General features: G+C 48.3%; 1 protein-coding gene across 5 annotated transcripts in view; it reads left to right on the top strand.

Moving 5' to 3' along the window:
- The window catches only part of EGLN1 (egl-9 family hypoxia inducible factor 1), a 559,025-nt gene that overhangs the window by 396,242 nt on the left and 150,802 nt on the right, over window positions 1-11,981 (top strand). The gene's annotated exons all lie outside the window — the stretch shown is intronic.

The following is an 11,981-nucleotide window of genomic DNA, read 5'->3' as shown; positions in this document are numbered from 1 at the left end:
GCCCGTGCTTTTGTACTATGTCAGAAATCTTCCAGGAGAGCAGAGAATATTGGGCAAAACACATAAAAACATTAGCAGTCTCTTCTTTCTTCTTTGGAATCAGCAACCACTGACTATTACACTGCAGAGCCCTTTTGTAAGCTTGTTTAATTTTGTTATAAGGATAACCACAGGCCAATAGCTTAGCTCCTCGCAATTTGAATTGTTCTTTAAAATCCTTGATTCCAGTACAGTTTCTTCTGATATGGAGAATTGAGAAACAGGTAGACCTTTCTTCAAAGCAATCGAGTGAGCACTTGAAAAATGCAAAAAACTATCATGATCCTTGGGCTTAAAAAGATTGGTTCTAAAATGCTTGCACTTAGTTTGTTCACAAATAAAACCAAAAAAAGAAATTACATTGTGATGAAAATTCAATGTAAATTTTATTTTTTCTTTGCATCTATTAAGCCAATTTAAAAAAGAAAAAAGGATATTCTCATTGCCTGATCACAACAAAAATGTCATTTATGACCGGGGTTCCCAACTTTTCAGTTCATGTGGAGATTTAATTTTGAAATCCTCGTGCACACTGCAAAACATGAGTGCAGACCCCTTTTCAGCCTCAAAATGTTTTGTGGACCCCCACACACTTCTCTTTAATTTTTGTATGCCATAACAAAAGAAATAAGGATATAAACACCAGAATCATTAAGCGTGTAGCAGATGGACTCATTACAAATGGGTATAGTGTGCTTGTGCTAGCAGTTGGACACGGATCTGACGTCAGCACGTGGTACATATACCCCTGCAGGAAGTGCAGGCGCTCAGTAATTTCCGTCTCCAAAGCAGTTTGGAGCTACCTCACGTTCGCTGAGCGTTTTTCCAAATTCTAACGACTAAATTCATAGAAGTCCTACCTGAAGACGAGCCCCGCACTCCTGCGGTGATACCATTGGGTCCCTCCCCCAGTTGAGTTTCCCGAGGTGATTTCCGTGGTCCCTCAGAGGTACGAGCCTCGGTCCGGTGGCCGATTCACGGCAGGGATCTAGCCCCCGAGTGAGAAGGGCTCGGGCACGGCATAGAGGCAGCCTCGGTCCCGATCCGTTCACGGTGAGGACTTGGCCCCCGAGCGAGACGAGTTCGGACGCGGCCTAGAGGCAGCGGGTGCACTTCCTCGAGCGCGGCGGTGACGGTAATCACCCTCTCCCCCCGCAGCCGGAGACCGCCCGGGTCGCAGCCGGGAAGCGCCGAAGATCAGGTAAGGCGTACATCTTTACTTTACTGGTCTCCGAGGAAGCGAGGATTAGCGGGGTCTGCCTGCGTAGCAACCCGCCTAGGAGGTCGCCATTTTGCCTGCCTGCTCGCCGTCACCATCTGCCCTGGTTTGCCGCCTCGCCCTAGCGCTCAGACTCAGAGCACAGGCGACGGGCGCGTAAGTTGGGCGCCCGAAAATAATTGGGCGCACATTGTTGATAGGCGCACGCTGCTAAGCGCACGTCGATAGGCACACGCTGCTAAGGGCACGACGTTTAGCACACGTTGCTAGGCGCACGTTGCTAGGTGCACGTTCGGCGCACGTTCGTCGGCGCATGTTGCTAAGCGCACGTTCATAGGCGCACGTTGATAAGCGCACTTTCATAGGCGCACGTTGATAGGCGCATGTTGATAAGCGCACGTTGACAGGCGCTCGTTGATAAGTGCACGTTGATAGGCGCACATCTTCGCGCATATTACAAAGCGCATAGAGATAACAGACGCGATGGAGCATATGAGAGCCCATGCGTCCGCAGAGCCGGCACCTCCAGAATCAGGCATAAGAACTCTAGGCCTCTGCTCAGCATGCCACCTCAGAGCCACACAGAGCGAGGAAGCAGACTCCCTATGTGCCCAATGTGAGGAGGCCCTGGGAGTTCCAGACCAGGGCCGGTCCCAGCCCAGCGTAATTGCTAGTTCTTCAGGCAGGCCACACCGAGCAGCCAGGGAACCCTAGAGACCTGGTGCCCCTAAGGCTAGAACCTGCTTCGCTCTCCTGGGTGGAATTATTCAAGGGGATCCACGCCTTTGTCCGGATGCAGTCTGATCCCCGAACGGTCCCATACGTACCAGATGACCCGGCCCCTGGACCCTCAAGACCTAGGCACGGCCACCCGGAAGCCCCACTTATGGGGATTCAGATTGCTCTGTGGAATACGAGGAACTCCCCAAGGAGGGAGAACTTCCCTCTGGGATAGAGCCGTAACGAACCGAGAGATGCTTCTTTCTTAGGGAGGATCTCCCAGACCTGGTCTCTCAATGCCTGTCGGAGCTGGCTATCCCGGGCCACGGCACCCCAGGGGAACCTACAATGAACCCCCTGCTGGAAGGTCTTCGTCAAACGGCCCACCACTTCCCCCTCCTACAAGCAGCACAGCAGCTAATCGATCTCGAGTAGAATGCGCCGGAGGCCTCATTCAAAGGGGGTCGGGCCTTGTCTGGCATGTACCCCCTGGACCCGGCAACCAAGGAGCTGCTGGCGTGCCCTAAGGTAGATGCCATAGTTTGCGCAATTGTGAAGCGCACCACCATTCCGGTGGAGGGAGGGGCGGCCCTCAAGGATGCACGTGACCGGCGCATGGACGCCATTCTGAAACAAGCCTTTGAGGTGGCAGCCATGTCCCTACGAATTGCGACCTGCTGCACTGTGGTGACGCGTTCCTGTTTATCACAAGCCAGGAACAACACCCCGGGAGAAGAAATGGAATCAGCACTCTCATTCCTCACTGACGCTGCCTCCGATCTAGTCCGTATGGCAGCCAAGGGAGTGTCATCCTCAGTGGCAGCCAGGAGACAGCTCTGGCTGCGAAATTGGTCAGCCGACTCTTCCTCCAAGACGCGCCTTACCAGAGTGCCCTTTAAGGGATCCCTCCTGTTCGGCAGTGACCTCGAGAAACTGGCTAACAAATGGGGCACCTCTCCATTGCCCCGTCTACCAGAAGACAAGTCAAGGAGGAACCAGCGCCCTTTTCCTAGGCCATCCAGAGGTAGAAGCTCTCAACGCTTCAACCCTTACAGGACTCACTACCAAGCACCTCGTTCTCAGACCAGGAACCAGTCCTTTCGGACTAGGCACAGCAAGTGGGGAACCGGCTCGGGTTCGGGTCCCGGCCGCACCCCACAATGAGAATCAGCCGACCCATCTGGGGGACAAAGCCATAGGGGGCAGGCTAACCCTATTCTACCGCAGGTGGGTCGAGATTATTACGGACCAGTGGGTCCTCGACATTGTCCGGGAAGGGTATTACCTGGACTTCCTTCACCTCCCTCCGGACAAGTTTGTGGAATCTCCTTGTCCGCCCCTCAAGAGGGCGGCGCTGGAAGCTACCCTGGGAAGGCTCCTGTCCCTAAAGGCCATAATCCCAGTGCCTGCATGGGAGATAAATTCTGGGCATTACTCCATTTATTTCATTGTACCCAAGAAGGAGGGCACCTTGCGATCCGTCCTGGACCTCAAGTTGGTCAACCGGCACTTAAGGGTCCCAGGATTTCGCATGGAAACTCTGCGGGCAGTCCGAAGTGCCATACAGCCAGGGGCGTATCTCACATCCCTGGATCTGTCAGAAGCTTACTTGCATATCCCAATCCATCGGGATCATCAGCGTAACATCAGCGCTGCTTATGCTTCAAAGTCCTGGGACAACACTTTCAGTTCCGGGCTCTACCCTTCGGGTTAGCCACCGCGCCACGGACCTTTACCAAGGTAATAGTAGTGGTGGCGGCATCACTCAGGAAGGAAGGAATTCTCGTCCATCCCTACCTAGACGATTGGCTGATCAGGGCAAAGTCACCAGAGGAGAGCCGCCGGGCAACCAACAGAGTTATATCTCTCCTGGAAAGCCTAGGATGGGTAGTTAACACAAACAAGAGTTCCCTACAGCCTTCACAGTCGCTGGAATACCTCGGAGTCCGATTCGACACCCAGGGAGACAAAGTCAGCCTGACCTCCAAGAGGAAATTAAAACTCCGGCATCGTTTGCAGACTTTGCTGAGCGCCACCCGGCCCACAGCTTGGGATTACTTACAGGTCCTCGGCCTAATGGCCTCCACTCTGGAAGTGGTACCATGGGCGCGGGCTCATATGAGACCGTTGCAACGCGCCCTATCTCGGTGGAGCCCATGATTACAGAACTACACCGTGCATCTACCTCTACCGGCCAGAGTACGGCATCAGTTACGGTGGTGGCTGCAGCCCGGCCACATGAGCCGGGGGTCAAAAATGTCCTCTCCAACCTGGACCCTGCTCACTACAGATGCCAGCCTGAGCGGCTGGGGAGCACACTGCAAAGAACTAACCGCCCAAGGGCGGTGGAACAGAGAAGAGTCGGGGTGGAACATCAACCGACTAGAGGCACGGGCAGTCAGGTTAGCATGCCTGCGGTTTGCCCACAGACTTCGCAACAGAGCAGTCAGAGTGATGTCGGACAATGCCACCATGGTGGCTAACATCAACCGACAGGGCGGAACCAGAAGCCGACAGGTATCCTTAGAAATAGCCCCCCTGATGGCATGGGCGGAAGCAAATCTCCAGGACATCTCCGCCGTCCACATCGCCAGGAAGGACAATGCCACAGCAGACTTCCTCAGCAGAGAAAGCCTAAACCCGGGGGAATGGCAGCTGTCGTCCACAGCCTTCCAGATGATCATGGATCAGTGGGGGACACCGGGCATGGACCTACTAGGGGACAGGTCCAACGCTCAAGTACCCAGATATTTCAGTCGCAGGCGAGATACTCTATCCCAGGGGATCGACGCCCTGGTACAGCCATGGCCTCCGGAGATCCTGCTATATGCCTTTCCCCCATGGCCCCTGCTGGGTGCCATTATACACAAGATTCAGCGGCACAGAGGCCTAGTTCTGGTGGCCCCGGACTGGCCAAGAAGACCCTAGTACGCAGACATGAGAAGGCTACTGGCAGGGGATCCTCTACCCCTGCCTCCTCACAGGGACCTGCTGCGGCAAGGTCCCATCCTCCACGAGGATCCAGCTCAATTCTCTCTTACGGTCTGGCCATTGAGAGGGCTAGACTGAAGAAAAGGGGATACCCGGGGCCGGTAATAGATACACTCCTCCGTGCACGCAAGTTCTCCACATCACTAACTTATATAAGGATCTGGAGAGTATTTGAAGCCTGGTGCGAAACTCGCAGCACCAATCCACATGCCGCTAAAATCCCCATCATTTTGGATTTCCTGCAAGATGGGCTCCAGAAGGGTCTGTCCCTCAATTCAATCAAGGTTCAGGTAGCTGCGCTATCCTGCTACGGCCCCAGGAGTGACGGCAACAGCCTTGCCACACACCCAGACGTTTCACGATTCCTGAAAGGAGTCAAACACATTCGCCAGCCGCTGAAGTGGCCAGTGCCCCTGTGGAACCTCAACCTAGTTTTGGAATTCCTAGCAGGACCTGCCTTCAGACCCCTCCGAGGCCTGTCCCTCCGTTTGTTAACCTTGAAGATGGTGTTCTTGCTGGCCGTGTGTTCAGCACGCGCAACTCAGAGCTACAAGCACTGTCCTGCCGCGATCCGTTTCTCAGGATCACCCCAGGGGCTATCAATCTTCGCACGGTTCCTTCCTTCTTACCCAAGGTAGTCTCGCACTTCCACCTCAACCAAACCATATCCTTGCCAACCACGGAAGGTTTGAAGAAATCAGAAGAAGGTCGAATACTGCGCCATCTCGACATCGGCAGGCTATTGTCCAGATACCTGGAAATGTTGGAAGCTGTACGAAAGACGGACCACCTGTTCGTCCTTCACAGCGGGAAGAGGCAAGGAGAAGCAGCCTCACGGGCCACAATTGCTCGCTGGATCAAAGAAGTTATCAAGGCGGCCTACGTAGAAGCGGGAAAACCACCACCTCTACGGGTCAAGGCTCACTCTACCAGAGCGCAAGCGGCCTCCTGGGCAGAAAATAGGATGCTGTCTCCTGCAGAGATATGCAGGGCGGCAACGTGGTCCTCCCTCCATACCTTCTCCAGATTTTACCGTCTGGACGTCCAGGCCAGGGAGGACATAGCATTTGCAAGGGCCATCCTAAACGGACCTCAGGCAGCCTCCCACCCAGTCCGGGAATAGCTTTTGTACATCCCATTTGTAATGAGTCCATCTGCTACACGCTAGGAAATGGAGAGATTACTTACCTGTTAATCTCGTTTTCCTTAGGGTATGCAGATGGACTCAGCATCCCGCCCGGCTGCCAGTAGACATGGGGATTCACCGACTCACGGTAAGCCATGTTTCCTTATATAGGGCTTCCACCCTGCCGGGTGTCGACGCCTACCGTTTGAGAACACTGGCGGTCTCCAGCTACTATCAATCGGTCAGGTTAATCCTGTTCATTTAATCGATCGGTCAGTTACACACATATCCATAAAGCTTTTGCAAGGAAGATTACTGAATTGCTGCACTTCCTGAGGGGGTATATGTACCCGTGCTGACATCAGATCCGTCTCCAACTGCTAGCATGAGCACACTATACCCTCTTGTTTTGAGTCCATCTGCATACACTAAGGAAAACGAGATTATCAGGTAAGTAATCTCTACAATTCAGTATCCATATAGATGGACATGGCTTAATGGTGAAGAGTCAACATGGCTTTACCAAAGGGAAGTCTTGCTTTACCAATCTTTTAGATTTTTTGAAGGTATAAATAAACATATAAAGATAAACCATATGATATAGTGTATTTGGATTTTCTGAAGGCATTTGACAAAGCCCCACATGAAAGACTACCTGAGGAAGTTACAAAGTCATGAGATAGAAGGCAGTGTCCTACTGTGGACTGGTAACTGGTTAAAAGACAGGAAACAGAGGATAGTACTAAATGGCCAATTTTACAAATGAAGAAAAAGGTCATTAGTGGAGTGCCACAGGAATCAGTATTAGGATGTGTGCTGTTTAACATTCATAAATTGATCAGGAAAAGGGAACAAGTGAGGGAATCAAATTTGAAGATGACACAAAATTATTCAAAGTTGTAAAAACAGCAGCCGATTGTGAGGTACTACAGAGGGATCTTGTGAGACTAGGAGACTGGGCAACTGAATGGTAGATTAAATTTAATGTGGAAAAATGCAAAGTGATGCACTTAGGGAAAAATAATCCCAACTACAGGTACACAATGCTGGATTCTGTCTTGAGAATCACAACCTAGGAAAAGGTCCTTGGCATCTTTGTGGACAAGATTTTGAAATTCTCAGCTCAGTGTACAGTGGTGTTGAAAAAAGCAAACAGAAAGTTAGGCATGATCTGAAAAGGAATGGAGAATAAAACAGATGATTTCATATTGTCATTGTATTGAGCCATTGTGCAACCAGACTTTGAGTACTGTGTGCGGTTCTGGTCATCCCATCTCAAGAAAGACATACCAGAACTAGAAAAGGTGCAGAGGAGGGTAACAAAAATAATAAAGGGAATGGAATGGCTCTCTTATGAAAAGAGGCTATGCAGGCTAGTGCTCCAGCCTGGAAAATAGACAGCTGAGGGGAAAATGAGAGAAGTTTCTAAAATCATGCATAGAGTAGAATGGGTAAATAAAGCATGGTTATTTACCCTTCAAGAAAGATTTATTGTATTAATTTCCTGGAACTATGGGCAGTAATGAACATTCTACAGATTTTCAAAGGTCAAGTAGACAACAAGATTTTCTTGGTATTGACAACCAGGTAGTAATATTCTACCTGAGTAGGCTCAGGAGACTCTGAGTGTGGAACTGGACTTCTCTTATGGTATAACTTTAAGAGCCACCTGGCAGAAAGAGAACACATCCTGGCAGACACTCAGTTGAATCCTGAACCCTCACAAGTGGCCCCTTGATCAGGTAGTGGCAAACAAGATATTTCTCAGGTGGGGAACACTCAAGATAAATCTGTTCTTAACCTCACTGAATGGGAAGGACCTGAACTTTTGTTCCAAGGGAAAGTCAGAAGACAGACTGGCATTAGGCACCTTAATTTAATTTAAAATTTATATTTTGCTTTCCTGGGGGAAGCCCATTTTCAAGGTGGATAACAGACAAAATTTTTATTACTGCAGACAAACCCCATAAATTTCCATCATGTTCTCCACAAATCATAATTCCCTTAAACATAGGTAATAGGGCTACAATAAAATAATGTAATTAGCAATAGGTCTTCATTGCAAAGATGTTAATACAACTCAGAAGGAACAGAGGAACTATAATTCTCGTAATTGCATTTTGGCTGAGTCAAGTTTACAAGTTTGGTTTCTGTTTTTTATGGGAGCTGCCTCTCAGGAAACTAATGAAGTTGGACATATTACAAACTCTGATTACACAGAATCATTGAACACATCTTCATCCCAAAATCCAGTATCTGGCTCTGACAATCACAGTGTTGAGAACAAAACTCATTTGTTCCCTTGAACCCTTCAGTGTATTGTCTCATATCTTCTTGGCTTCTAGAAAGGAATCCATCAGAAGATCTTGTGAGTTCAAAAAGAGGAGGTTTGCTATCTGGTGTGAGGGCAAGTTCTTTGATTCTCTTCTGTTGCTCCACACAAATACTTACACATCTTTCAGGGGTCAATCTCAAAACAAATTATTTTTTGAACTCAACTTAGTGCAGTTGGCACCAGTATATAAGGCAGTCCCAACTTCATACAGCCTTTAGTTGTCAGATTTTTACAGGGTTTGCTTCAAAGAAAACCTCCTTCCTAGCTACCTGCTGTATCATGGGATACATCTGATGAAAGCTCCCTTTAAACTGCTGAATGGTTGTGGGTTTAAGCTCTTGACCTAGGAGATCATAGTTTTGGTGGCAATTACTTCAGCCTGCAGAGCCAGACAGTTCCAGACAGGGTTAGATTTAGGATTTTGCTGCCCTCTTGAACTTTTGGTGCTTTCACACCGTGCCCTCTCCCCCCCCCCCCCCCCCCCCACCTCCTGTAAGGAGGAGGAGGATAGCAAAGGGCTCTTCTCTGCTAAATGAGATTCAGCAGAGCTAGAAGGCCACAAATCTTAGCCAGCCAGCCTGCTGCTCATAAATGTTTGCCGTCTTAGGCATAGGCATAATGGGGCTGGCTCCAGACCCTAGTGACTTATCCACCTTATCCTAAATTTTACCATAATAGGTTGGTGCTGCATACACAACCGTTTCCAGGGTGGTGTCAGATTTCTACCTTGACCAATTGTCCTGCCATCATTTTTACCAGGTGTCATGCCAGTGGCGTACCAAGGGTTACTGGTGCCTGAGGGCCATTGTATTTGTGTGCCTCTCCAGCACCTTCCCAATCCTTCTTGTACTAATGCTTAAGCTCACAGAAGATCAGTGATGTCTTTAGTCAGAAGAATTTGGAAAGGGGGGGAGGGCAAGCAAAAATGACATTTCCTCATATCACACTAACCTCCATAGCATGGCCCCCTGCTTTAAAATCTATATAAATAAAAATGTAAAATAGTTTGTACAAAATCGCTAATCTCAGAAACTACTGCACCGATTGCTTTCAAATTTGGACACAACCTTCCTTTCGCATACGGGAAGGCTATTCTATACTTACATTACATACATGTCACACCTGTGACAGGTATAAAAGGTTTAAACATTTTTGTCCAGAAAACAGCGCCATCTGTTGGACATAAACACCATCTGTTCCACGTTAACACAACACACAGTACACTCACAGTACACTCATGATTTCACCATTCCATATCAACGTTTCCCATTGCATTGTTACATTCCATTTTCACACATTTACATTTACCGTGTTTTTCGCTCCATAACACGCAGTGTTTTCCGACAGAAGTGGGGGGGGGGAAATGTCTGTGCATCCAACAATGGCGGCGGTAGCCCCTGTGACATAGTAAGGGCAAAGGGCTGTCGGCGCCATTTTGATCACTGGCAGCTGACGGCCCTTTGCCCTTAATATGTCACAGGAGCTACCGCTGCCATTGGTCGACCCCAGTGACATAGTAAGGGCAAAGGGCCGTCGGCGCCATTTTCATTGCTGGCAGCCGACGGCCCAAGTCCAGAAGATCGCTCCTGGACCGCTCCTCGACCCCCGCTGGACCACCACCGACTTTTGGCAGGTCTTGAGGGGTTGGGGTGTTGTACTAAATTCATTTGGCTGATCATGAGAAGGGGTCACGAGAGTGTGGGGTTGTATTTAATTATTTTGGCAGGTCTTGGGGCGGCAGGAGGGTGGGGGTTTGTATTTAATTAATTTCCCAGGTCTTGGGGGGGCAGGAGGGTGGGGGGTTATTATTTGATTTAAAGGGTTGGGATTGGGGGGCTTTTTTTGGATGGGGGGGGTTCCCACAGAAATAGAAAGATTAAAGTTTTCTAATCTGAAGGGTAGGCAGTAGGCGGAGGGAGGTGACAGTGAGGGGAGGGAGAATGAGGGGAGAGGTGAATGTGGGGGACAGGAGAGGGAAGGGGGGAGAAAGAATGAGGGGAGAGGTGAATGTGAGGGGAGAGAGTGGGGGACAGGAGAGGGAAGGGGGGGTGAGTGACCAAGGGGGAGGAGGATGAGTGACTGAGGTAAATGAGCAAGGGGAAGGGGGAGGAAGGGAAAAGAACCTGACTCAGCCACTGCAACGCGTGGCGGGGTACCGCTAGTTGACTATAAAAAAAATCACAGTAAGAAAGTCCAAAAGGTCTTCTGTGTAATTTTAAAAAGCTGGCTAGTTTCACACATCTAGTAAAAATAATATTAAAATTATTTGTTAGCCTCATTCAACTAATTCTATATGGTTATGAGAGTGAAGTCTGAAATGTATATAGGAAGGGACAGAATGTCAATGTAAAGCCTTCACCTCCAGTTCTGTAACACACTGTACATCCACAGAAATTCCTCCAGCAATGGAACATGGATATTTCCCTTACAACTCATCATACAGAAACATATTTTCAAATTCTGGTGTTAACTCACAGTAATAGCAGCAGAAACACCTTTCATGGCCAGACATATGAACTACAGAAAACCCTGAAAAAAGGATACTCAAAATCTATACAGCAAATCTATCATATCAAAACTGTAGTAACACCAAGGTCTCAAACAAGAACCCTACCTATGAAAAAGCACAGGTAAATATTACATTGGGTCCCAGAATACCAATATACCACTCGCAGGGGAAACAAAACAAACCCGATTGTTATAGATCCCTACCCACACGTTACATGCCAGCAGAATCTCTCACCTTGGTCACCCGCACAAAGGGGAGACATACTCTCACCAAATACAAAATAAAGGATCATAAATTAGAACCAGTAATATGCAGACAAAAACTGAACTGGAAACCCCCAGAAGCCAGACTCAGTGTGTAAAAATGGAAAAACAGAACCATAAAACAAAGTCAAGAAACATAAAGCATCAATTATAATAGCAAAGCCATACTAATGAAAGAATATTTTAAAATTACTGACAAATATAATAACTTCTATTGATTAAAATCATATACATTTTTTTTAAATTTCCCAAGCACCAATAAAATATTTCAAAACAGCACACATATCAAATAACACCTAATAATTAAAACCAATAAGGATTTTTTAAAAACCCATGCTGTCCATATCTGGGAACTCTTGATTTCCAGTCACCCTGAAATTGTTGAGGATTGGGGGGGTGGGTGTGGAATGACACAAACTTTGGCCCTCTCTCTCTCTCACACACATACTCGCATGTCCATTCTGTCTCACACATACACTATCACATACACACACACATACATGCTGTTATACTCAACTACAATGTCTTTCACAGACCCACACTCTCATGCACAGGTTCTAAGACTTTCTCCCCCCACACAAGTTCTTACTCACCTGAATTCTCTCATACACATATATGCTCTCAATCTCACTGACTCCCTCACAAACACACACCTAGGCAAGCTCCCATTCATTCTCACACAGGATACTTCACTTTCAATGCATATCCAGCATAACTCTCTGCTTCAACGGCAGGGGGAATGAAGAAAAGTAGATCTATATACAGACAACAACCAACAA

The sequence above is a fragment of the Rhinatrema bivittatum genome, chromosome 3 (genome assembly GCF_901001135.1).
Source record: "Rhinatrema bivittatum chromosome 3, aRhiBiv1.1, whole genome shotgun sequence".
Taxonomy (NCBI): domain Eukaryota; kingdom Metazoa; phylum Chordata; class Amphibia; order Gymnophiona; family Rhinatrematidae; genus Rhinatrema; species Rhinatrema bivittatum.
This window is presented reverse-complemented; position numbering and strand designations above follow the sequence as displayed.